The following is a 25765-nucleotide window of genomic DNA, read 5'->3' as shown; positions in this document are numbered from 1 at the left end:
TAACACTAATGTTTGGCAGAAATAGATAATTCTGTAATCTAGATCAGGGCACTTCATGACCCATGCCAGAAGACAAGTGAACTGGCAGCTGCCTAGGGCCACACCATGGGGACCAGCACTGTTCTCGCTTGCTTCATAGATGGTTGGGCATAGAACAGGGTGGGGAACCTGTGACTCTCCAAGCATTGCTGAATTACAGCCCCACTCATCCCTGAGCATTGGCCAACCAGTTGGGAGGGCCACAAGTAACCCATCAGGGGCACACCGTTGAGTATTACTGATGAAGGTCTACCAGCGTGATTACTAAGATACATCAGTCCTTCATTTAGTGTTGGCAAAATGCCTATCGTCACAGCAGTTCTGGCACAAGGAAGGATGTTCTATTCAAAGCTCCCTCAGATGGGTGCAGTGTGTTGTTGGCGTTGCTCTGCAGAATGACAGTTCTGGGTCGGCCACCCAATGTTAAAATGGACTTACTTTTCTGCCTATTGTGAATCTGTGCTAAAGGAGTTTTACTTTCTATCAGGTAAAGATTGGTGGACACTCTTTAAGGTCACAACTGAACTTGAGCTGTGCTCCTGGCAGCCACAGTAGTTGAGAACCTTGCCTGCTGCCTTCTGCATTGCACTGCCCTGAATCCTGCAAATCAGCATGCACATCACAGTCTGTACAGTCCTCTGAAATCTTCTTTGCCTTATTATTAATGGAAGATCTGCTTTCCCCCGCCATTGAATAAATGGAAGAAAATACTATGTGGGGAATTGTGTAAGGGCTTGAAAAATTTCATGTTTCCTTGAGTGAAAGATGATGGATAGTGGCTATTGTGGGAAGACAGGGAAGCATTACCCATATATTTAAATGGCTATATAGTGTGTCATGATTGAGAGGTATGTTAAACTGATACAGTTCTGTTGGAATAAATATGGCTATATAAATGTATCCTATGGTCTCTATTCGGGATGATTGGTTCCCAGTTTGTTTCCTTTGAATCATTTTCCCCCTTCCTGGAGGTAAAATAAGTACTGTTAACAACTTTAAAAATTTGTTTAGCAATCTGACCTTGACGTAATAAGACATTTGCTCACCAATATTCTGTTGATGTAAACTTACAAATGTATAATATAGCAGTATGATTCAGACTGCCTGGTTGCTAAGAACACAGGTGTTCCTTTTTAGGCATAAGTTTCTGCATTCATCAAAGGTACATTGCAAAGTGGTGGCACCTGGCTTGTGGTTTTAGATGTGAAAAGCAACGGATTTCATTTTTTGCAGGCACTTTAAAGATTCTAGGCATCACTGGTTATGTAGCAATTTTAAGATGCTGGTAAAGAAAAAGAAGACTTCAGATAAAGGCGCTGTGATCCTATGCTAATATACTTCTGAGAAATCATGCATATGATTGCACTATAGTGTGGGGAGTTCTAGAGGCTGTGCTACATTATAGCAAAAGGAACTCCTAAAATACTTTGTTCATGGTTCAGTCCTGACCCATCACATATGGGAAGCTCCCATATTAGAGGGGTGCATGTGTGCATAACAGGATGATTTTACACAGGAAGCTGCTTTATATCAGGACATATAACTGGTGTATCTAGCTCAGTATTATCTGATTCAGGTGGGGGGAACCTTTGGTCCTCCAGATGTTGTTGAACTACAACTCTCCACCAAGTGCATGGAAAAGAAATCAATAATCTCCCCCATCCCCCCATATTGCTGCTTCAGTCAACTAAACAGCCCCCCAACTGCATTTCCCTTTTGTAAAAAAGCCCAACACACCAAAGGACTAAGTAACAATACTAGACTATACTGCAGGGTTGTCTCTCTCAGCCCTCACCCCCAGTGATATACGTATGGGCTATTTTTTGTGTGGTTCGTAATTTCTCAACCATAACCTCCCCTACCATGCAGCAAAATGTACATACTGATGATGGTTTTTTTTTTACATTTGCATTATGAGGGTTTTTCTTTTTTAATTACCCATTAAAAACACAGCTTTTTTTTACATGAAATTGAACCTGAGCTAGAAAGAGTGTGCACCCATGTCTTTGCCGCTACCTTTTGATTTTGGCTGGACATGCTATTACCCAGTCACAGCTACACTAAAACCTTGGATTTCTCCATTCTTTTCCTCCGGGCTACAATCAATTCTCTTCCACGGAAGATGAAAAACCAGCTCCATAATTAAGCAGGTAGTCTGTTAAGAATGAACCCTGTAGTCCTTCTCCAATGTCTGACTCTACAGTGAGAAAACTAGAGTGACACAGGCACCAAGGAAAGCCCAAAAGCAGCTTCAAAACGAACCAGGAAGATCCTCCTTCATTGCCTGAAGAAGGAACTTTGTGGCTCATTTTGAAGCTATTTTTGGGTCTTCCCTGAGGCTTGTATGACACTACATTTCTCTCTAGCACCCATCAATCACAGCTCTGATTTCACTCATTGACCTGGCTGCCAATTTGGAACTGGGCTAAGTTTGAGTTGCTGGTTCCAGTATACAAAACCTATACAGCTTGGGACCAATATACCTAAAAGAGAGTCTCATCCCTTATATTACCCACCCAATAAACCACTGAGCAATGCAGGAGAGGGCCACCTGAAGATACCATTGTATTAGGAAGTCCATTCTGCACAATATAGGAATTGAGTCTTTAGTGTCATGGCACCTACCTTTGAAATTTTCTCTTGTTAAATATTAGACAGGTGCCATGCCTGTTGACTTTTTGCTGCCTACTAATGACCTTACTCTTTTAACAAGCCTTTCAAGTAGATATTTCCCATATCTGTGTCTGTTATTGGAATTGCTTTTAGATATTTGGATGGTTTTGTTGCTTGTGGGTTTTGCCATCCTAGGCTTCTCTAAGAGGTAGGGCAGGATATAGTAAATAGTAATAATCTTAAAGGCCAGAGCCAGCTGATATCTTAAAAAGCTGCTTCTGACATAAACTTGTATGATAAAGAAGATGGTGCTGCTGCTTTAATCAGTCCATGTTGGGGCAGAGTGCCAAGGGCCTAGTTCTATTTTACCACTTGATGGCATTTACCAGCCAGCAAACTGGAGGATATGAAGAGGAGTTATGCAAAGATAATCAAAGCTTTGGAATATGTGAGAGGAAATTCTGAATGAGCTGCTCATGGTTAAAGGGAAAAAAAGATGAAATGATGGTCCTGGCAGATGATTTAAAACATCTGAAAGGGTTTCATAATAAAGAGGAAGAAGACACACACGCACACAACACCCTGACAGAAGATTTAGAAGGAGTTCAAGTTGCCGCGAAGCCATTCTGCTATTGGGAAATATGACCTAAGAGCATGATGAATTGAAAACAAAGCTACTGAGGAGAGTTTTGGAATCTTTCCCTGGAGGGTTTTAAGGTGACCACAGAATTTCACCAAGTGTAATTTAAATCTAGGGAAACCCTTTTGTGATTTCTGTTACCAAACCAAATTCTTCACGTATCTCCCAGGCTGGTCAGACACATGAGATTATTGTATCTCTAAAGCCTATTTTAAAAATCAAGAAAATACCTGTAAATTTAAACTTCATAAAATTTAGTCAGGATTTGCTCGACTACAGTCTAAGACAACATGTTTAGTTAGTGCTTAGAAATTAACAGTGTTGGCACCAGTTTGGAACTCTAGGGGGAGGTACAGGAAGAAAAACAGTTTGCCCACTGAAGCATTATAGAATAAGGAAGAAGCTTGGGGAATTAAGGTGAATATGAATATTAATGCCTTAATAAGTGGAAATGCTACCAAAAAGTACAGCTTTGCAAGGCTCTTGTAGACTTCCATTACTCCTCTCACAACGGTTAAACATTGGCCTCACAAGAGGGTGTTAACACAGCTGGTCTACAGCAGTCTTTTGTGTAGAATTATAGATGTGCTCTTTAGGAAATTACATCGCGCCATGTGCCGTCTTTGAACCATCCTGAGCTCTGTTCTCCATTGCACATGCAGTTAACACTGGTAGTCAGTTTCTTGTCAGGCTTCCCTCCTGCATCTTGAATTCAGTTTTAAATTGGATGCTCTCAAGTCAAGAACTTGCTCACTTAAGTTGATGATAATTACTTCCCTGCTGGTGTGCTGGGAGGGTAGGACTGAATTGGCTCATGGTCTAGAAGCAATTTGTTCAGGTCACCAAGGGCAGCATTCTTTGCATACCTAAACTTGTAGCATTGGGTTTCTTTTCCTTCCAATGTATGTAGTGCTTTTGATTTAAAACTCTAGCTATTTTTTCATTGTCAGAGAGCAGGCCTGTACTAGGATTGTGGGCCAGCTGCAGTCCCTTCCCTAACAATTTGTGGCCCCATTGGGAATTCCAGATACTAGCTGTTTGTGGTCTGTTTCCCACCTGCAGAGAAATCCATGCTGGTGGGGGGCGGAGAGAGGACAACTGTGATGGGGTACACCCATGGTAATTCAAAGTCAACACTTGTACAATGGAGAAAAGGGGAGTTTGCAAAGAGGTGGTGTAAAGAGAAAAGTGAGCCTATTTGAGAACAAGAGTGGACAGACATTCGGCTAATCAAATCTGCTTGGCTTTACTTCATTTGCAAGATCTACCAACCAGAGCCAGCTGCAAAAGATGTATTAGTGTTCCCTCTGGACCGCATTCTTAGCATACAAATTAGTTTTCAGTACCAAAGGTGAGCTGAGGTCACAGGTTCTTAAAACACCAAACAACTTGGAACAAGGATACCTAGTAGACAGTATCCTCTGGTACAGATCAAGTCAATCTTCATGATCTTCTAAGAAGAAATCGCTGGTTTTCTGACAACCAGTGGATTGTCACTGTGTGACTATGCAGAAGTGGCGCTTTTTGGTGTTAATGATTCAGAAGGTGGGTGGTAACTCATAAGGCAGAGACAGTAATGACATTTTAATGTCGCTTAGAAACTTTTATCTACCTAACCTTTACTAGACTCTGGCTCTAAAGCTTTATTTTTTTGTACACTGTTAAGTTGTGATATACAGTTGTTCTTTGTGCCTATCTCATTTCTATTTGGTTTCTAGGAAGTGTTATTTTTGTTCTTTTACTGTTTCTATGCAAACCACTCAGAATGTTTTTTGTGTTGAGCTGTACCAAGGTTTTATAAATAAATAAAATCCACTACATAAACACTGGGAATATGCTCTTTCTCAGTGACTTACCTTTAAACAATATTTATGCCCCCAAACAAAATTCAAAAATACTTAATACTAAGCAAACCAATGTTCCATTGTCTTAAGTTACATTCCCATTCAGAAATACAGGATTTAATACTACCCTTATGAAATATGATGGTGATGTCACTTAAAAATAACTATTATGGTATAAATGCAATTTTAAAAGCCTTAAAAATAATTTTAAATGTGTACTTGGAACAATTCAAACAACAAACAAAAATTGTATCATTATAACTTCCCATGTGTTGAGTCTGGCAGCTCATATTGAAGTTAGTTCCTTAGAAATCAGCTTTACTGACTGCCAAATGAATCTGTTTTAGGGTCAAAGTGCCTGCCAGTTCTTTGCCAGAACTTAGCATTCCTTTTTCATTTTTGGAAACGGTTATTGGACTTCTAGGGCCAAGGCTATTTAGTTAAGCTGTTTGACAGTCAACATATGCACATTAAATGGACTGCAGGTATTGGACTGACTCCTTCAGGATGCTTTGAGCTGTGGGAGGATTATCTGGCTTCACCCCTCCCTCCCATTGCCAGTATTTTTTAGAATTAATTTTATTTGCAAATTTAACATGGGAAAGGTAGGGGGGGAAATATAATTAAGAAAGAAAAGGAATATTAATAATAACTGTTGTTATTATATACAAATAGAAATAACAGTAAATCACCTTCAGTTCATATTGCAAATTCAGTGGCAAATACAGTACATGGATCTTAAATGAAACATGCAAATTAATACAAGCCCTCCATTTGTCAGAATAGGTATCCACACAGAATCGATGCCTATGTGAAATGATTTTGAATGAGCCAGGTCCTCAGACCATCATGTAATATAGACGGTGGGTATTTACCCTTCCAACTTTGAAACACAAGTCTCTTGGCCGCCACAATAAAATCCACTTTGGTTGCCCAGTTGTTAATCTCCATACTACGGGGATAGAGTTTAAAAGTACATGGACATTTGCAGATATCAGGGAATTTAGCCAATACAAAATGGATGTGATTAACTTCAAAGCAAATGGAATATATCAGTCACAAACCCACATGTATGTTGTGGGCTTGCCTCTTGGTTAGTCTTGATTTGGGAAAGAAAAATAGTAGCTGTGTAAGAACAACAGCAAGTACCACAAATCTTTTCTGCCTGTCATGTTCCAAGCTAAAAATATTTCTCGAGGGAAGATTATCTTTGAATGTTTGAGCTACTGCTTTAGCTTTGAGGGGCCTGGTCTTAGGCACATATTGGAACCATTCCTGAACCAGCTGATACATTTTGCCCTGTGAGTGGGCTGGAGGAGGGAGGGCATGCACAGTCCCTCCTTCACTATCCCACTCAGTTCCCTGTATGTAATTCCTTGTTTTTCTCTGTGGCTACCCAGAAAGTGTTTACCGTAATTTAAATACAAAGCTGCCTTGATCAGTGGTAGGGAAAGTAAAGCCAGCCTTGGAGCCAGGAGTCAGATCACGTTGGCAAAAATGTCCTTCCTAAATTGTCAACCCAGAGCTAACTCTCAGTAATGCTGTGCTGCTTATGAAATCTAATTGATTTTTTTTTTTTTAGTTCAAGAAGCGTTTTACATAGGCAGTAGCTCTAGGGATGCAACGCACGATTCGTAGTTACTCCATGATAACTGGTCTGTGTGTAAAAGACCTTGATTGGATGCCATTCTCCCCACAGCATCTCTTTCCTTGTGCTAATAGAGGAAATGAGATTACCCATTCAAGCCACCCAGTTACTTGCCCCTCTCCAAGCTCCACCGCACACTAAATCTTGCATGGAATAGCAAAGCAAAAGGCTTGTATATTTATAGCTTTAAAATGCTGATTGCTGTACACAAATTGCAGACAGAATAAAAGCAATAACAGTCATTTATGTTGCCTGTAATAAAACCAACACAGGTTGACAATTTAATTTACATGTTCAGGCCTTAGTTTTGCAAGCCTTCAGCACATAAGGCATTCTACTCATGAGTCACCTCCACAGAACCAGATCTCTTATTTTAGTAACAGGGGTTCGCTTTGCTGCTGAAGGTGTTTTACACTAGTTACACTGTTTTGAATGATGATCACTAAGTGTCTATCTAAAAACAATGAGTGATGTCTAACATTCCAGTATCTGACAATTTGTTTGTTTGCTTTCTGTCTTTTGCTCTGACAGGGATTCAAGGTAACTTACAGCTAAAACATAGAAAAAGCAATAATTAAAAAAACAATTAAACATTAATATATATGATCTATTATATACAGATCTTTACAATAAAAACATCATAGTTCCAGGCCTTTCCTTAAAAAGAGTCAGTTCCCAAAAGCCTGTTGGAAGAAGAATGTCAAGAAGAAGGACATGGACAAAGAGAATGATGCATCAGTTGAATGGGGAGAGAGAGATTTTTTGGCAATTTTCTCTTCTGCAGCACCCTGAACCCTCTCCGTAAATCTCCCTAAATCTCTCCTGTGGGGTCTCCACCTCTCTGGAGCAGATTTAGAGAGGGTGTGAGCCACTGTGTGTGTGGAGTGAGGGAATCGCCAGAAATTTCCCCCACCCCATTTTGCTGACTGATTTTCTTTGTGTCACGATCAGATACCACCTGCAATCTCTTGTGGATGAATATAAATTTAGGAGCAACTTGACTAAAATGAAACAGTACTATATGGAATCAAACTCTGGTCTGCACATATTTATCCCCCCCCCACTGCCCTCGCCCGGTGCCTTCTGTACCCAGAAGGCAGATACAAGTACAAAATGCAACCAAATGAAGTAATAGCTTTATGACTGCCAGCTGGATTTCCAGAAGAGCCTGGCAGCAGACGGCCTCTAAAGACTTCCAAATGCAAACCCACGTGCAAGATAACTAATTGTTCTGAACTCAGTGCTCTGATTTAATAATGAAAAACTTGCAATATTTGGCATGCTATTTAGCCTATATGCGTGTGTCTGTATGTGTTTCTTTCTCTATTTCTCTTTCTCTCCACACACACACACACACACACACACACACACACACAGAGAGAGTATACATACACATGCACACTCAGACAAATTTCAAAGTAGGCATGATGAACCAAATTATTTATTTTTAATCAGGTGTGTTTACTGGGAAGTTTAATCATGATCTTTTCCTAGATAGCAAGCCAGAATCTGTTTTTGCCATTTTTAACCGACAGATACGTTCCATGTAACTGGTAGACATTAGAATAAAAATCTTTCTAATCACATCCTCCAATAGCTGTTGAATGTTCTTTCTCTGAAGGCTAAATGAGAGCAGCTGGGAAAACCCAGCCAGATGGGTGGGGTATAAATAATAATAATAATAATAATAATAATAATAATAATAATTATTATTATTATTATTATTATTATTATTATTATTATTTCATAGACCTTATGGAGAGGATCCTGAAAATCACTTCTGTCTGGTAGCACTTTAGGCAGGGACTATAACATTTGTAAGCAGCACTGCTTGCACTGACCTGATTGTATAGAGAACAACTACCACAGGCACACTCCCCCCCTCCCCAAACACCCAGTGCTTTTTTCTGGGATTACTCAAGGATACACAGCAGCAGCACCTTTTTTTCTAGAAGGAAAGTACTGCAAACACCCATCAGCTTATTAGCAGCGATGGTGTGCAGGTTCTTCACATAACTGGAGTGGTGTACCCATGGATGAGAAGTTTTTTTTTACAAAACCTGCAGCCTTCTCCTAGAGCACAGTCATATAGGAGCACACTTTGGTTTCTTTTTAGCTTTCATGTGAAAAGTGTAAAAAAAAACATGAAGTGGTCTGGTGTCTAAGTCCCATAGTATCATACCTCAGCTTTGGGCTCATGTTCAACCACCTCCCCTTCTGTATGTCTTATTTTCTCTTCCTCATTTGAGAAAAGCCATAAGCTCTCTTCAAGGCTAAAGTGTCCTGCACTGCCCCATCCTCCCCACTCCCCACCTTCACATGACAAGGCAGGGTTGGTTATCTTGTATGCCTAACAGAGCTATAATTGAGATGTTTTGTCCAAAATAATAAGCTTTGGTTTGTGCTTGCTCTGCAACCCCAAAACAGTATACAGTGGTACCTCGGGTTACATACACTTCAGGTTACATACGCTTCAGGTTACACACTACGCTAACCCAGAAATAGTGCTTCAGGTTAAGAACTTTGCTTCAGGATAAGAACAGAAATCGGGCTCTGGCGGTGCGGCGGCAGCAGGAGGCCCCATTAGCTAAAGTGTTGCTTCAGGTTAAGAACAGTTTCAGGTTAAGAATGGACCTCCGGAACAAATTAAGTACTTAACCTGAGGTACCACTGTACTGGGATGTGATCCTGGTTTGCAGCGGAGTTGCAAACCATAGTTTGTTGTCTTGAATGAAATTTTGAATTCTACCTTTTAGTAGTGACTTTCTCTCCTTGAACAAATAACCCATACCCTAGCCCTTACCATTAGAACTGCCATATCTGTCTGAAACACTGACACAAGCTCTTTGCATTGCAAGCCTGTAATGTATTTCTGACCACAGTCTGTCCTGTTTTTAGCACTTATTTGCTAAGCAAATTTTGGAATTGATCTGTGTTTCTCCAACCACATAACAATGATACCTTCTGAGGTGCTACCGAAATGCAAAATATTTCTGTCTCTGAAGACAACACTATGTAAAACAATTTTGTTGATCCCCTTAAAAAAAAATAAATCATTTTCATAGCAATGATTGGAGTAATACATAACAAATTTGTGCTTGCCTTAGTGATTGAAAGGCAGAGGCAGATGACCTCTGCTGTGGCTTTTGCCAGGATCCAGAAAGCCCATTTACATGTTGCCAAAGAACTGAATGCACACAGCAGGATTTTTGTTTTTTGTAAAACCGGCAGTTGAGTGATTTAGTTTTTTCAAAAGAGGTCTGCAGGATGGCTTGCTAGCCTGGTTTGGAGAAAAGCTTTTGCTGCAAGCTGGAATGGAGTGTGTGTGTCCTCTTGCAAACTCTGGAAAAAATGTGTGAATAGGCCTTTTTTGTATTTTTTCCTCTTCCCTCAGTATTTGCAGATCGGGGTCTTTCTCAGCCTCACTTGCAGATGCTGGGGATTAAATCTGGGCTGTCTGCTGTAGGCCTGGACGACATATCAATATATCACCCAGGACCAGTATGAGGAGCAGACCACGATGTCAGCTTCACTCAGCGGTATATTGCTGGTGGAACTGCCACCGCTCCTGAGTCCCCCTGCTAGTGACTTCCTCCTGTGAGCATTGCTAGCAGAGGGACTGAGGAGCGGTGGCGGTTTCGCCAGCGATATACCGTACTGCATAGAGGGAGAAAAAAGCTGTATTGACAAGGCGCTGATACATCTTGTTCCTCCCTCTGCATCTTTAAACTGCTTGGCTGAGGAGTGTGTGGTTGCCATTCCCCTCAGCCGAGCAGTTAAAGGATCCCCCAGCCTCGCACCCTAGCAGAGCTTACTCGGCACTGGGGTGAAACTGCCTCAGCTTCTGCAGTGAGAGCTGTGGCAATTTCACGCGGCGCCTCACAGGCTGAGACCAATGTAGATTGTTTTTTCAACATTGGGGTATATCGCCAGACCGTGATGTTTGGCTGGTGATATGCTGTGATCTTGAAAAGCTGACATCGCCCAGCCCTAGTGTGCTCTAGTGCTGAGCCACAGCTCTTTGATTCCCCAGTACAGTGGTACCTCAGGTTACAGACGCTTAAGGTTACAGACTCCGCTAACCCAGAAATAGTACCTCGGGTTAACAACTTTGCTTCAGGATGAGAACAGAAATTGTGTGGCAGCAGCACAGCAGCAGCGGGAGGCCCCATTAGCTAAAGTGGTACCTCAGGTTAAGAACAGTTTCAGGTTAAGAACAGACCTCCAGAACGAATTAAGTTCTTAACCCGAGGTACCACTGTAATATGGTTTGCAGTTTGCTGCAAGGAGGAAAATTAAGGTACAGAGAACAAAAACTAAAAATGAAAAAAACAGAGGCACCTACCGCTTCCCAAAACGGATCTGTTAATTGGCCTTCTAACCATATTGTTCAGACCACAACTTCTCTGTCATTACAGGGAAGTGGTGTACTTTTAATGCCTTGGGGTAGGGGGTGGGAATCAGGATTTGACTAGTTCTGATTTCTTTTTGAATAGTATAAAGAACTGTGTGGCGTCACAAATCTTCCTTTCAGTACCTGAAATATTTTCCCAATAAAATGTAAAGAAGAGAAGACAGGATTATAGTCATTAGGGCTCCTATAGCTTGTAAAAAGGTTTTCTTAACTATTTTCATTTTTGCAGGAAATGGTAGACTGCAGCATTTTTTATTACTGGCTAAGATGCATGAATGGAAAGGTTGGAAATCTGGCATTTCAGAGAAAATATTTTTTGGGTAACCTGAACATATAAGCACAGATTCATACACAATTAGGTAATCCACACTTATACTATACTGATTTTCCCATGAACTGGCCCTGCCCAATATAAGTATAGTACTGCAGGATCTGTTCTACGCCAGAGTTAGGGAACCTGTGGCCTTTCAGATGTTGTTGGGCTCCTAATTCCCATCAGTTGCAACCATTATGCCTAATGGTCAGGGATGACAGTCAGTGGAGACCAGGGCTGGAGAATGGAAGCACACTCCCAGTCTAAAAGAGCTTTCCCATCCCAACACTTGTAGTTTGTTAGGGATCCTGAGAGTTCTTAGGAAACCCCATTCCCCCTCATAGCTAGAATTTTAAGAGTAGTTTGGAATCAATCCCTCTTCCTAGGGAACTCTGGGAATTGTATCTCTGTGAGAGGAATAGGGGTTTCTTCTCAGCACTCTTAACAAACTATACTTCCCAGAAATTTTTTTTTTGGGGGGGGGGTATGAATGCTTCAAGTGATCTGCTACAGTTTCCCCGGTTTTCTCTCCCTTCAAAAGCTTTTTTAAATGATCTGCAATAAAGTCAGCTCCTTGTTTTAAAATTTCACATTTCATTGCTACCCAAATCAGAGGATGGCCTGCATTTCAAAGGCTCTGAAAGTTACTCCCAAGCCTACTTTTGCTCCAAATGATAGCGTTTAAGCAATGGGTTAACACATGACAGTGGATGCTAATTAGCAGGTGTTTCAGGGTGTGACAATCTGTTGACATTTATTAGGGTTCAGTTGTGTCTGTTCCCAGTGTTCTGTTTAAACATGCACCTACACTGAGTAGGCTGCATAACCCTGTTTTCCCCACCCTGTGTGTCAGGTAGAGATTTCTTCAGCGTGGTGTGGACACAGACAGGGTAATGTTGATCAAACACTTCACAGAGGCAGATCCCAAAGCTTGGATACGGGATTGCATTTTGAAGAGCATGTTGTCTCCAGTTTGTCTGGGAATCTGGAAGGATACTCTTCATCTAGTCTTGTGGCATAATTAGGGTAAGGAACTCTGCCAGAGCTGATATTAATAGGAAGATATAAAACTGTAATACTTTATTCATCACTCAGGTGTTTAATGTAGGTGATTGTGACTCTGTACCAAAGCAGCTTCGAAAAAGGGGGAAAGGGAATGGGAGAGAGGCAAAACAACAACAGTTGAATTATAACTTGCTCTTATATCAGCCTAATTAGTTTGAATGCATTTTGTCAGGCATAGGAGGTGTCCAGAAAAAGCCGTAGCCTTAACCCATGCTGTGGAAAAGGCTTATTTTGAAGTACATGGCAGGTGGACTCCTGGGCGTTAAAATATAGACAGTGCAGGTGGGGGGATAATTTTTTAATACATGAACAGTTGAAGCACTTAGATGTGGTAAGCCTGACGGTCCACAAGAAATTTGCAGAATGAAGTTGGTTTTATGGGTAATGAGCAAGAGCGGGTGTTGCACGTGTTTATACAGCATGGGAAAAAACAAGGCTGCTATACGTCCGGATTTCCCCAGACGTTAGCGGGATTTCAAAGGCGGAATTGACATCCAGGGGGAATTTCTGAAAAGCGGTGCTTTGTCCAGACTCTTAGGCAAGTCAGTTTTGGGGTCTTCCTTTAAAAAGATCAACAACTTTCAGGGTGTCCTAGTTTTTACTTTTTGAAATATGGCAACTCTAGAAAAGACATAGTACACTGTACACTTGGGGACAGCAGATAGCAGCCAGCAGATCAGAGCAGTGCCTTTAGTTCTGCTGTCAATCCCTTACCCCTGGTTATTTTTCTGCTGTTCCCTTTCTTTCTCTACTTGTCTATAGCCTTGCTCTTCAGACAGTTGTAGGGAGAAGGAAAAGAGATGCAGTTGGAAACGCCAGCAGGTCACTGAGGTGAGAGAATTGCTCTCTGTGTCTCACTAAAAGTAAAACTTGTTCCAACCTATATTGCACTACTTGAGATGAGAGGCAACCTGTTGAATACTTTGCTACTCTGAGATTGTGTATTTTTGGCAACATGCTCAGGATCTACTATAAAGTCTGGACCCAGCATGCTCTTGGACATGGGCTGATGGAGTGCCATTTTGGTGTTTATATGGAAAGTTTGCAAGTTGCGTGCAAAACTGTATAGCCCAGGTAGTAAAAACACTGCATTTTAGCTAGGATTAATGTGGCAAGAAAGGCAAAGAGGTTTGGTCCCTCAGTACACGCGAAGGCTTCTACTACTCAACTTCGCTGGCCGTTTAATAGGATGAGCGAGAGTCTGGAAAGGCCTGTTCTCAAAATACTGCGGGCATGAGCAAACAAGTCATTGTTTTGCCTTCAAGGGCTATCGGCAAGGGTGTTGTCAGTCAAACTCTCTACTGTGAACCTACCCCAACTGGTATGTGTCACTCGTTATTTTAGAACATGCTCAGACTATAGTATGTCATCTCTATGAATCACCTCCCTTTGTCAGACTTGAACTGTAGGCATGTCTGCTGGGCTTACAGCTGATTCTCACCAGAGAGGAAAGGTAAGCTAATTACCTTTCTGAAATGCATGGCCAAGGAAAGAGCTATTTGTCTCCACCAGAACATTTAGCTTTTGCATGGGCCTAAATAGGACGCGGGTGGCTTTGTGGTCTAAACCACTGAGCCTAGGGCTTGCCGATTGGAAGGTTGGCAGTTCGAATCCCCGCAACGGGGTGAGCTCCTGTTGCTCAGTCCCTGCTCCTGCCAACCTAGCAGTTTGAAAGCACATCAAAGTGCAAGTAGATAAATAGGTACCGCTCTGGCGGGAAGGTAAACGGCGTTTCCGTGCACTGCTCTGGTTTGCCAGAAGTGGCTTAGTCATGCTGGCCACATGACCCGGAAGCTGTATGTCGGCTCCCTCGGCCAATAGAGCGAGATGAGTGCCTCAACCACAGAGTTGTCCATGACTGGACCTAACAGTCAGGGGACCCTTTACCCTTTAACTTTAAATAGTATCAAGCTCTGTGTCAGCATAAAATACATGCAAGATATACTACTGAACCTGTAGCTTTGCAGTCATTCTCTTTGCACCTGTTGACATTTATTTTTGGTATGCCTTTTACCCCTTAATGTTGAAAGGTCAGATTCTCTGTGTTTTCCTTCATCCGTTAATTAAAAATGAGCCAAAGGTCAAGACACGACTCCCTTTGTTAGCTGTGTGGTGTTGTTTTTTGAAGCGCTCTCCGGAGGAAGATCACATCAGTTTATATAGGAATCTTGGGTAGCACAAGACTCTAATAATGACTTTACAAAATGGTAAGGCCAGTTGGATATGATATTGCTGTTTGTTGTGACAAAATGCAAATGAAGAGAGTGCTGACAGCAAAAAGGCGTTTTTCCCTTTTTTAATTCAAAGCCAATTTTAAATGGACCTGCTGTAATTTGTTCTCTACCAGTTGCAGTTGGTGGGAATATTTCTCCTCTTAGGAGTGTGTGCCTACACTTGCTTAGCTGCTAGACTTTGCTTTTGATTTGGAATAGATAGGACTTCTCCATGGAACTGCAGTGCCGGCAATGCTTGTGTTTCTGGATAATGAATGATACTCTTTTCCGTCTTGTGAACTTGTAAATATTTAAAGTGCCCTAGTGGCCCAGAACACAGGAGTGCGTTATAACAATTTGCATTTTACAGCCATCAGTATGACTAGTGCCTATAAATAACCGACTGTTATTGCACTTGTAAGTCCTTTTTATTAGGTTTGGCTTTCAGGGACCAGGGTTAAGTGCATACAAGGGCCGGGTAGAATTCATTATGTTTTAGCTGTTTTAATGGGGTTTTAAGTAGGTATTCCGTACATCCATTTTTTTCATTGGGATTTTGGGAAGAGAATTTTATGTTTAATTTTTAAAATCTCTATTCCAGAGTCAGGCAGCATTGGGCCTTCCAGATGTTGCTGGACTGCAACTTCCAGCACCTCTGGCCATTGGCTATGCTGGCTGAGGATGATGGGAGTTGGAGTCCCACAACATTTGCTGGGTGCCACATTGGCTACCCCTGCCCTAATCCATCAAGCTTGGTAAGTAAGGTTAGATAAACAAAAAGCCTGTGATGGTTTTGGTTGTGGTCCTCCTCCTCCATCCCATCACTGCCCCTACAGTTACTCACTAAATACACCTCTGTGGCAGCAATGCTGACTTTGATGAGGAGGATTTCTGTATGCTGGGCTGCTCTCGTCTAGTTTGTGTCAAAGGGAAAGGAGGAGGAGGAGGTCCTTAGGGGGCTATAGGTAAAGTGTTTGCAGTGGCGTGAAAATTGAGAAATTAGTGGAGAAATGTGGAACGCAAGCTGCCTGTGAATGGGATTCTCATAGTACATGTATGCGTGTATGTTCATGTGCATCTTCTTAGAACGATAAAATACTTCTTCTTTTTGCATAACCATGGCCTTACTAAACATATCTACACCAAACAGTTGGAAAATTAATCACTCATTGTTTTTGCTGCAGCTGAATAATGTAGCTTCCCCTCTGAAATAACATTCAGATTAGCCCCAGGAAAATTCTAAGAATACCATGAGTTGTATATCCAACTTTATGTGTCTAAAGTTCCACTCATGCCCTGGGACTTCCCCTTCGTCTCATTTCCTTGAGCGCCCTCAGAATCTGCCTCCCGGGTCTTCCAATCCTCTAGGGCATATTTTGAGAGTGTGGGTTGGCTGCAGGGGAGAGAAAATGAAGTTTTCTTGAGCAAGTGGCAGTCTGTACTAACAGAACAACAACATTGGATCTGACCCCAATGCTTTAGCTTCTGTTGTAGATTTTGTTCAGAAATATGAGGTTTATTATTCAGTGTCTTGGTTAGTAATATTTCACAATCAGTGTTGTTCATTTTCCCAACCTGAATTTAAACTAATGTTTGTGCTGGGCTTTCTTTTATTGGTTGAGTGAAGCAAGGCCTTTGATTTAACTTGACCATTTGACATCCAGAGTCATCACATGTCAAAGTGCATGGTTAGGCACGATAGAAAGGGCATTGATTAAGGCTGCAATCTGTGCATGCTTACCTGTGAACAACCCCCATTAAACACCATGGAGCTTCCTTCCAGATAGAATTGTGCTGTGATTCATTTTGCAAGCACCATTAATTATGTTAAAAGTCAAATCTACCCATTTATATGCATTGCTGACTTGTCCCCTGCAAAATTGTTTGTTATCTTGTTGTTGTGAGCTGCCATCACAACTGCTTGTTACTGGTGTGGGAATAAACCATACAATGTGGAAAGAGTTGCATGATGAGCCAGTACACAAAGGTTGCTGAATGGAGTAGCCATCACACAGAGATCGTTTCAAGTAGCAATAATGTATGATGGTAATATTGGAAAAATCTCAGTGTAGTGTTTTTATGGCAGATTTTTGTAGTTGTATTCTCAGTACTGAAACCCCAAAGTTACACTTAACATTCCAAGTAATTTGTCATGTCAGTTGAATAAGGATTTTCCTGGGTTTCCTTACAGTCTCCTGAATCAGCTGCATTTCAAAATGAAGTTAGGAAAAGCTCCTGTGTGAATTAATCACACAGTATTTCAGAGGAAGACAGTGGAAAATATCTGAAAATTGCTTATCTGTGCTGCTGTTTTGGTGATCATTGCATCTCACTCATGTGCCTTACAGTTGCACAACCAAATTCAAAATTCACACTGCCTTGTGTACGAAAAATTTTTGCCTATAAGGTGAGATTCTCCCCAACAGAAGAAGTAGTATTTGTGGTTGTATTCATATCTCTTTGACTTACATGTACTTCAGAGGAACTCACATACAGTGTGGTTGTGTACATATATAGCTTGGATGCACACAAAACCTGGATTCAGATCCATCCTCTGTAGCAGCAGAGTTGGATAAAGCACACCACATGAATAGAAGAAACAAACCAGCATAAGTGGTTGATGTTGTATTGTAGGGCTGTGCTATAGAGATGATGGAGTGTGTGATATGCTTGGGGCAGTAGCTGGAAACATGTTGTGTTCAGTGGGTTTTTAATACAAGATGGTAATTACATATCTGTTCACTTCATAGTTCCACAAACTGAAACTGCTTCATGTACTGGTCTAGGCTTAGGTTGATAAAGGGATGGAAAAAGTTGGAAATCCTGGTATGATTTCTCAAGGTCCTCCATTATGTAGGTCTAGGTGATGTATCTCAGGTGCAGGAGATGCCTTTTGAAGATAGAAGCTGAGGAAGTATTGCTTGAAGTCAGCCATGAATATGATGACATACCATTGCAAAGTGAGTCTGCATGGTAGTGTCACCAACCTGAGTAGATCTCCTCAAGGGAAACAATGGGTAGAGATGAGAAAATGGCAAAACTTGGTGGTCAGATGAATTATGGCATCATCAGAGATAAAATTTCTTGTAGCCTTCCATTTTGTGGGGAATGTTGGTGCATAGAATTCATGGCTGCCTAAATAGTATTCACCAGGGTACTGTCGCTAGACTAATAGCTTCCTAAGGAAGATAGTGGTATCTCATAAATAGAATTGCCTATTTGGGGGTGAGTTTGGGGTGGTAGTTGGAAGGCCTCTGATTTGGTCCGCAGTCATACCTCAGAAGTTGAACAGAATCCGTTCTAGAAGTCCGTTCGACTTCCAAAACGTTCAGGAACCAAGGCGCGGCTTCTGATTGACTGCAGGAAGCTCCTGCAGCCAATCAGAAGCCACAACGGATGTTCGGGTTCCAAAGAAAATTTGTAAACCGGAACAATCACTTCTGGGTTTGCAGCATTTGGGAGCCAAAACGTTTATCTCGCAAGGCGTTCCACTTCCGAGGTACGACTGTATTGGGGTTTGTCTAAAGATTTATTTCTGTATATCGTTAGGAAATAGTGAAGTTGGTTACAAAGTTCTTTTCCATATTCCCCAGCAGGTCCTCCAGATGGTGATGACCTGTAAAATGTGGTGTTGGAGAGTTGCCTCTCACCTTCCCATGCATAGTCCCAATATGTTCATGATGACCACAGTCCTCCTTTGCCAGACTCATGTTTATGATGTCAGAATTGTTTCTCAAGCTCTATGTGGAGTCATATTCTGCATGACTGAGGGAATATAATAAGTAATGCTATTTTCCAAACAACCCTTGGTAAATAAAACATACAGTAAAAAAATAAGAATTCTTGTCTGGTGTTCTGACCATCCAGCACTTTCTGTGCAGGGCTGCTCTTCCTGGAGTACTAAGACCATGTATTGGTGCACTGTTCAGTGACGTGATGGAAGTATTCTTTGAGTCTTAGAAACAAACCTCCAGGTCAACCTAGAACTTTTTGGTATGTGTGGATCTAGTGAGGAAGAAGAACATTTCCCAAGATAGAACATTATGCAATATGTGGGAGGGAGTGGAGGAGTAGGAACAGGAAGCGCAAGTGACTCGCTGCTTTTTTTTTTTTTTGTATTCTTCTTCTTTGTATGTTCCAAAACAGAAGCTTCACATCACTTCTCCCACACTCCCTGCAGTGAGAAGCACAAGCTCTCAATGTGAGAACAGTTTGCATGGGGACAGATTTCCTCTAAAGTGCTTCAAGGATTATAGCTGTAGGGTTATTGTGGGAATGAATGGGGCTATGGCTATGTCATTCACCCAAGTGTGTATTGGAGACTAGAGATCCTAGACTGAACCTCTGGGCATGCCATTCATTCTGCCATGGTTTGGCAGGAACATCACAACCCCTAATCCAACTCCTCAGGCAGGAGCAGCCCACCTCCTCTTTGTTTTGACTTTTCCTAGAGATTACTTGGCTTCAGTCTGTTGCTCATGGGGCACATGTGTGAAAGCAGCTGAAGTGCCATTCCAAGCGTTTAGCCTTTCTTTTGGGTTGCTGTGTTTTTCAGTGACTGGCTAAACCCGCTGTTACAGGCATCCCTATTCAAGAGACCCTGCTGGGGTGGTGTTTGTGAGTATTTAGATTTGAGGAAGTTGAAGATCCCAACAGCCTGCTCTCTTCTGCATGTGAAAAATGCAAAAGCAAAGCCTTAGACTTGACTACAGACAGGGGGAGGAGAGGGGGATGAGAGAGAACCTTTTAAACACACCCAAATGACCCATCTCTACTTAGCATGAAACTTAGCAAGTTACACCCACATTCTGAGCCAGAAGCGGAATGAAAGACTCACGCTTCCTCATTTTTTGTTGCTGGCTGGATCTGAGTGCTTTGTGAAATGAGACCAGAGGATATGTTGGTGCTACTGATTAAGGGTAAGTTGTTACCTTTTTAAAAAGAAACTCTGATAATTCTCCTGTTGGATATACTTTATAGCTCTTTTTTTGACTCCCTCCCTCCTTCTGTGATTGTGTGTGTACGCACACTGTGCGTTGTGGTGTTGGACAGAATTATAACCTGCATGGTTCTTTCCTCTGTGCTGAAAAGTAGGCATATCTCCCTCCTTCATGTACAATTAAAAGGTGCATTCTTTCCGAAGCATATATCCCTCTTTGCAGGGCAGTAGCAGGAAAAGGCACATGGTTTTTGAATGTTAAGAAGTGCTGGATTTAGTAGCAGTATTTCCTGAGAGAAAGAGAGGCATCTCATGTTACTCATTAAAGATGCACCTTTTCCCAAAGCTGTCTGGTTCCATAATTACCAGTTACCTTCTCTAGAACAGTTTAAAGCCGTCTTGTGAAAATTTCCAGTATCGCTCACGATCCTGTTACGAGTAGTGAAACCTTGAAAACCGGGAAGGTTGTTTCTACAGCATTTACACATGTAACGAAGGGCTCTGGTCTGCTGCTGTTGGACTTTCAAACTATTTCTGAATGCTGCAGTGCATTCTGCAGGGCTACTCTGAACTTTATTAAGGCAACCCCTAACTTTTGGGTTAAGGCAACACAGCCTTTTTGTAGTATGATTGTTTGTATGAGATATTGAAGCAGTGGTTCCCAAACTTTTTTGGGGCCACTGCCCTCTTGGTTCCATAAATTCACCCCCGTGCCCCTTTCCCTGCCTATAAAAAGCATTCAGGTTAGCAGTTTGCATTTAGTTACTTTTTTATTTATAAAGTTTGTATACCACCTTATATCCATAGTTCTCAGGGCAGCTCACAACATAAAATTCCCATATAGAAAACACAAAATGCATAATAAAAATAAGAACAGAAACAAACCAATAACCCTCTCCCCCCCTTCCACAGCACAATTTAGATTGACTAGATGTGAATCAGCCCAAGGCCAGGTTGAAGGGGAATGTTTTTTTGTCTGGCACCTAAAGGCATATAATGAAGGCACCAATTGAACCTGCCTGGGGAGAGCATTCCACAAGCAGGGAGACACTGCAGAGAAGTCCCATTTGTAAAGTGATACAAAAAGAAGAAAAAAGGAAAAAGAACAAAACACAGAACCGTGTAAAGGGGAGGGGGAAACATTATAGGAATATATGCAAAAAATACCCTAACCCATACATCCTTTAATAAATTTTATATTATTATCCTAATTCTAATAGAAATATTAATAGTCTACTACATTTTGTATTAATACTACATTTTGTATTAATACCACATTTTGTATAGGGACGCTGGTGGCGCTGTGGTCTAAACCACAGAGCCTAGGGCTTGCCGATCAGAAGGTCGGCGGTTCGAATCCCCACGACGGGGTGAGCTCCCGTTGATCAGTCCCTGCTCCTGCCAACCTAGCAGTTCGAAAGCACGTCAGGTGGAAGTAGATAAATAGGTACTGTTCCGGTGGGAAGGTAAATAGCGTTTCCATGCGCTGCTCTGGTTCACCAGAAGCAGCTTAGTCATGCTGGCCACATTTGTCTGCGGACAAATGCCGGCTCCCTTGGCCAGTAAAGTGAGATGAGCGCTGCAAACCCAGAGTCGTCCGCTACTGGACCTAATGGTCGGGGGTACCTTTACCTTTACATTTTGTATACATTTGTTCCAAATATTGTTGTATTTATCCAAGCAGAGTCTATGTCTGTAAGCAGTCCGTTCATAGGTTGCAAGTGTTATCCTATTATCAATCCATTGATTAAAGGAGATAATATCTTTACTCTTCCAGTTCATCAATATCAGCCTCTTGGCTACCATTAGAACACATAAAATTAATTTTTGTTGTCCAGTTGTTAATTTCCATATGGTAGGTATATAGTTCAGAAGAATATTCTCTGCTGATAATTGTGTGATATTATATAGCTAGAGATTAGCTGGATTCCAAACGTCATCCATTGACATGGTACTTTGTCATCTAGAATAATTTCTCAGGGGCGGAGACAGAAAATACATTTTCTGTACCTTAATTAAGACAGGTGATTGCTGCTTGTGACACTTCATCTGATTATCTCAAAACCCCATTGTCAAGACAGTTATTCATTTTAGAAGTGTTACATTCCTGGGCTGATCTAAAGAGGATTAACATTTTTTTTTTTTTTTTTTTTAAAAAAGCCTCTGAGAAATGCTTGTGTGGGTGTGTCACCTCATTTTGAGCTTAAAACTGATAATTTCATTTTGAAATGCCCCGAAAATTGCTGTGGCAATTATCTGCTTAGGTATGGTAGCACCTATAAAATGCTTTATTTAGAACACTTTGCCTTACTAGTTGTTTCCTCAAAAGTACTGTGCAAATGATATGAAAGTGACCATACATTTCATGGGGCTTGTGTAGGATGTACTCTGGGTAGGCTGTCAGGGCCATACTTTCCAGCTTTTACATATATGAAACTGGCTCTTGTGATTTTCCTTTCTATGGAGTCAGTGGTAAAGTATTACTGGTACCGCATGTCTAGTATCTTAACATCCTCAGTAACACTGACTTCTGCTCAAGACAAAAATGCACTATTTTAAATATGCAAACTTGGTTTTAATATGCAGTTTTGGTTTGTTGATATGAACAGTGGTTATTTGCCCATGAGGGGATGAGGTGACAAGCTCCCAATTGTGTTTTGGAACAAACAGTCTTTTTGCCAATTTATCCATATATAGGTAAAGGTAAAGGTTCCCCTGCCCGTATGGGCCAGTCTTGACAGACTCTAGGGTTGTGCGCTCATCTCACTCTAGAGGCCAGGAGCCAGCGCTGTCCGCAGACACTTCCGGGTCACGTGGCCAGCGTGACAAGCTGCATCTGGCGAGCCAGCGCAGCACACAGAAACGCCATTTACCTTCCCGCTGGTAAGCAGTCCCTATTTATCTACTTGCACCCGGGGGTGCTTTCAAACTGCTAGGTTGGCAGGCGCTGGGACCGAACAACGGGAGCACACCCCGCCGCGGGGATTCGAACCGCCGACCATGCGATCGGCAAGTCCTAGGCGCTGAGGTTTTATCCACAGCGCCACCCGCGTCCCTTATCCATATATAAGGTAAAGGTAAAGGTACCCCTGCCCGTACGGGCCAGTCTTGACAGACTCTGGGGTTGTGCGCCCATCTCACTTAAGAGGCCAGGGGCCAGCGCTGTCCGGAGACACTTCCGGGTCACGTGGCCAGCGTGACATCGCTGCTCTGGCCAGAGCCAGAGCCAGAGCCGCACACGGAAACGCCGTTTACCTTCCCGCTGGTAAGCGGTCCCTATTTATCTACTTGCACCCGGGGGTGCTTTCGAACTGCTAGGTTGGCAGGTGCTGGGACCGAGCAGCGGGAGTGCACCCCGCCGCAGGGATTCGAACCGCCGACCTTTCGATTGGCAAGCCCTAGGCGCTGAGGCTTTAACCCACAGCGCCACCTGCGTCCCCTTTATCCATATATAGCAAACCATTAATTTTGGATTGCCCAGAACATGGCTTGCTGTATTTGAACCAGAATCTGATCCAACTTTTCTAGTTATGTCTGAATTGGGCCACTGAATGAGGTGAGGTGTTAAGAGGAACAGCTCTAATCTACTTGTTTACAGAACCATATTCATCGGCTATTATCCCAGGTTGGTTATCTGGATATTGCCTAGAAGATTCCAGTGTTGTTCGGCCATCCTTTGCTATCTGTCTTGGGTAATTCACAGATTCTTCCCTGTGCACCTATTAACCTACAAGAAATAAAGGCCTGGGTCTTGTATTTTAATCTAAGGATGGAGGCAGCATCCTCGTTCCTTGTCCTTGTTTTGAGTTGCAAACTTGCAGTTCACATCATTTGATTTTTTCTTGACTGGTGCATCCCATATTTCATTGTTGGCGTTCATAGCAATTTGGGGCATTCCTAAACATTGACCAAGCGTCTTTCAGCACTCTTAAAATCAACAAATTAATTGTGGCAAAAGCTTTCATGGCTTAGAGTCAACTTCATCAGAAATATCCCATAAAAACCTTTTCTATAATCAATCTGTTCATTTTTATGGTGTCACCTGGTATGTGCCACTGCTTCAATGAATGCTCAGTCTTACCCTGATGCTGTTCACCTGTGCTTTATTATGAAAACTGATCATGCAAGAAAACCTGATACAACTAGCGATAAAGCTCTCTGGGTGAAAAGGCAACTCGTCAACCGCTTGCATTTTTAATCCGTTTTCGCTTTCGTAAGAATAATTTGTAAATCACAGCTGAATCCAGAATTAAGCGACCACAATGCTTAAGAGCAAATGTGCAAAGGGGCTAGGCTTAACATTGTTTCCTTTTAAAGTGTACTTCTGGGCTGTTGATTGCGTAGGGGGAGGGGAGGAGTGTGCGTCTAGCATGTTCCAGTGAGTTTTATGGAACAATAATCCATTGCTAGATGAGAGGAATAAATTATTAATAGACTATAGCGTTTCAGCATTCTTGCGTGGAGATATTAAGGAGGTCAGAATACAGAGCACTGAACACAGGATTAGCAGAATCAGGCTACAGATACTGCAGAACTGGAGGGAAAAAGTTACACAAATCCCTTAAACATTTATAAATTAATTACGGTTGGGAATGGAATTGTACTTCAGCATTACTGTATTTAGACTCAGAATGCAGCTTGCCTTTAAATATTTACTGCTGGCTATACCCCCTCAAATAAACAAATGTGAAGATTTCCCTTCTTTAGCTCAGCAGGTATGTTCTCTTTTGGTTGTTTGGCTGCTCTGTGGGACAGTCACAAGGCTTTCAAGAAGTCAGAACACAAAACATTTCCAACAAATCCAGCCCAAAAGGGGGTTGTTTGATGAAACTCTGTGCAAATGTGGGGAAATGATAATCCACCTCACTTGATTGTACTTTTCTTTATATGAAAGGATGGATTTCTTTGTTTAGAAATGTTGAAGGTTTGGATGTTGTTCAGCCTAGTGTTAAATCCTATAGATTGCAGCAGGATTAAAGCATTTGTGTATATCTCCCTCATATGTGCTTAACTGGTTGGATCATGATCTCATGCAAAGTAAGTATGTTAAGCCATATTCTGTCTACCGTTTTTCATAGCAGAAGCAGATAATATGGTAATTCTTGGGTATATTAGCTTCTACCAGGTCAAGGAATGTGTCTATAATAGTAGCAGCACTTAAGGAAGGGTTAAGAAAAACAGCCTAGTGTGGAAAGAGGAAAAATACTCCGCAACGAGTATACAAAGCACTGAAGTGAAAACACTACTACAATTCCCTCAACCCACAAGGGTGGTAGCTGTTGCTAAGCTCAGTTGGCTGGAGTATGGTACTGACAACGCCAAGGTTGCAGATTCAGTCCCTGTAAGGGACAGCTGCATATCCCTGCATTGCAGGTGGTTGGAATAAATGATCCTTCCAACTCTGATTCTATGCAATATCTATGAAATATCCCTGACCATTGGCCAAGCTAGTTGGGAGTGATGAACTGGGAGCTCAAAACATGATAGTAGAAACCCTCACTTTCCCCCTACACAGAAATGGGTAGGATGCATTAAGATGGAGGGTTTTTTCCCTGAGTCTCTGTGGGGAGGGATTTCTCATGTTGCATTGAGCTTTGAGGCTATCTCAAGAGTTGAGAGTCCTTTGTCCTGCTGCAAAGCCCTACACAATATGAGATACCACCCTCCCCTGACTACTCTGTTACACACACACACACACACACACACACACACAGCATAGGGGGTAGGAGAGAGAAGTGGTGACCATAAATTATGCCAGTCTAGGGCCCCCAATTATTATTTATTTTATTTTATTTTATTTATTTTATTTTATGGGGGAACTGCTTAATTAGAAAGTGCTCCAAGCATCTGTAATAATGCAAAGCTACATCTGCATCTTGTAGATTGCCTTTGTCTCATAAGAGGCAGATGATCACTGTTCTTGGCTAGCAGTGGTAGAGTATAGGCATACAACATAAGGAACTGTCCTATAGAAAGGGGCTTGGGTTTCCTCCAAGCAACAGTCATGAATAATGAAGGTATAGGTTTTCACTGCTGT

General features: G+C 41.9%; 1 protein-coding gene across 11 annotated transcripts in view; it reads left to right on the top strand.

The window, feature by feature from the left end:
• Positions 1-25765, top strand: part of TIAM1 (TIAM Rac1 associated GEF 1) — a 187948-nt gene that overhangs the window by 59137 nt on the left and 103046 nt on the right. Inside the window, exon 1 of one of the 11 annotated variants that reach the window (XM_079972005.1) lies at positions 12328-12537. The exons of 9 other annotated variants lie outside the window; for them this stretch is intronic. The gene's annotated coding sequence lies outside the window, so the exon portion shown is untranslated. Of the gene's footprint in view, positions 1-12327; positions 12538-19402; positions 19709-25765 lie in introns of those variants that run through there. One more of the 11 variants, XM_079972010.1, reaches the window with a different exon arrangement.

The sequence above is a fragment of the Podarcis cretensis genome (assembly GCF_951804945.1).
Source record: "Podarcis cretensis genome assembly, chromosome: 4".
Taxonomy (NCBI): domain Eukaryota; kingdom Metazoa; phylum Chordata; class Lepidosauria; order Squamata; family Lacertidae; genus Podarcis; species Podarcis cretensis.
This window is presented reverse-complemented; position numbering and strand designations above follow the sequence as displayed.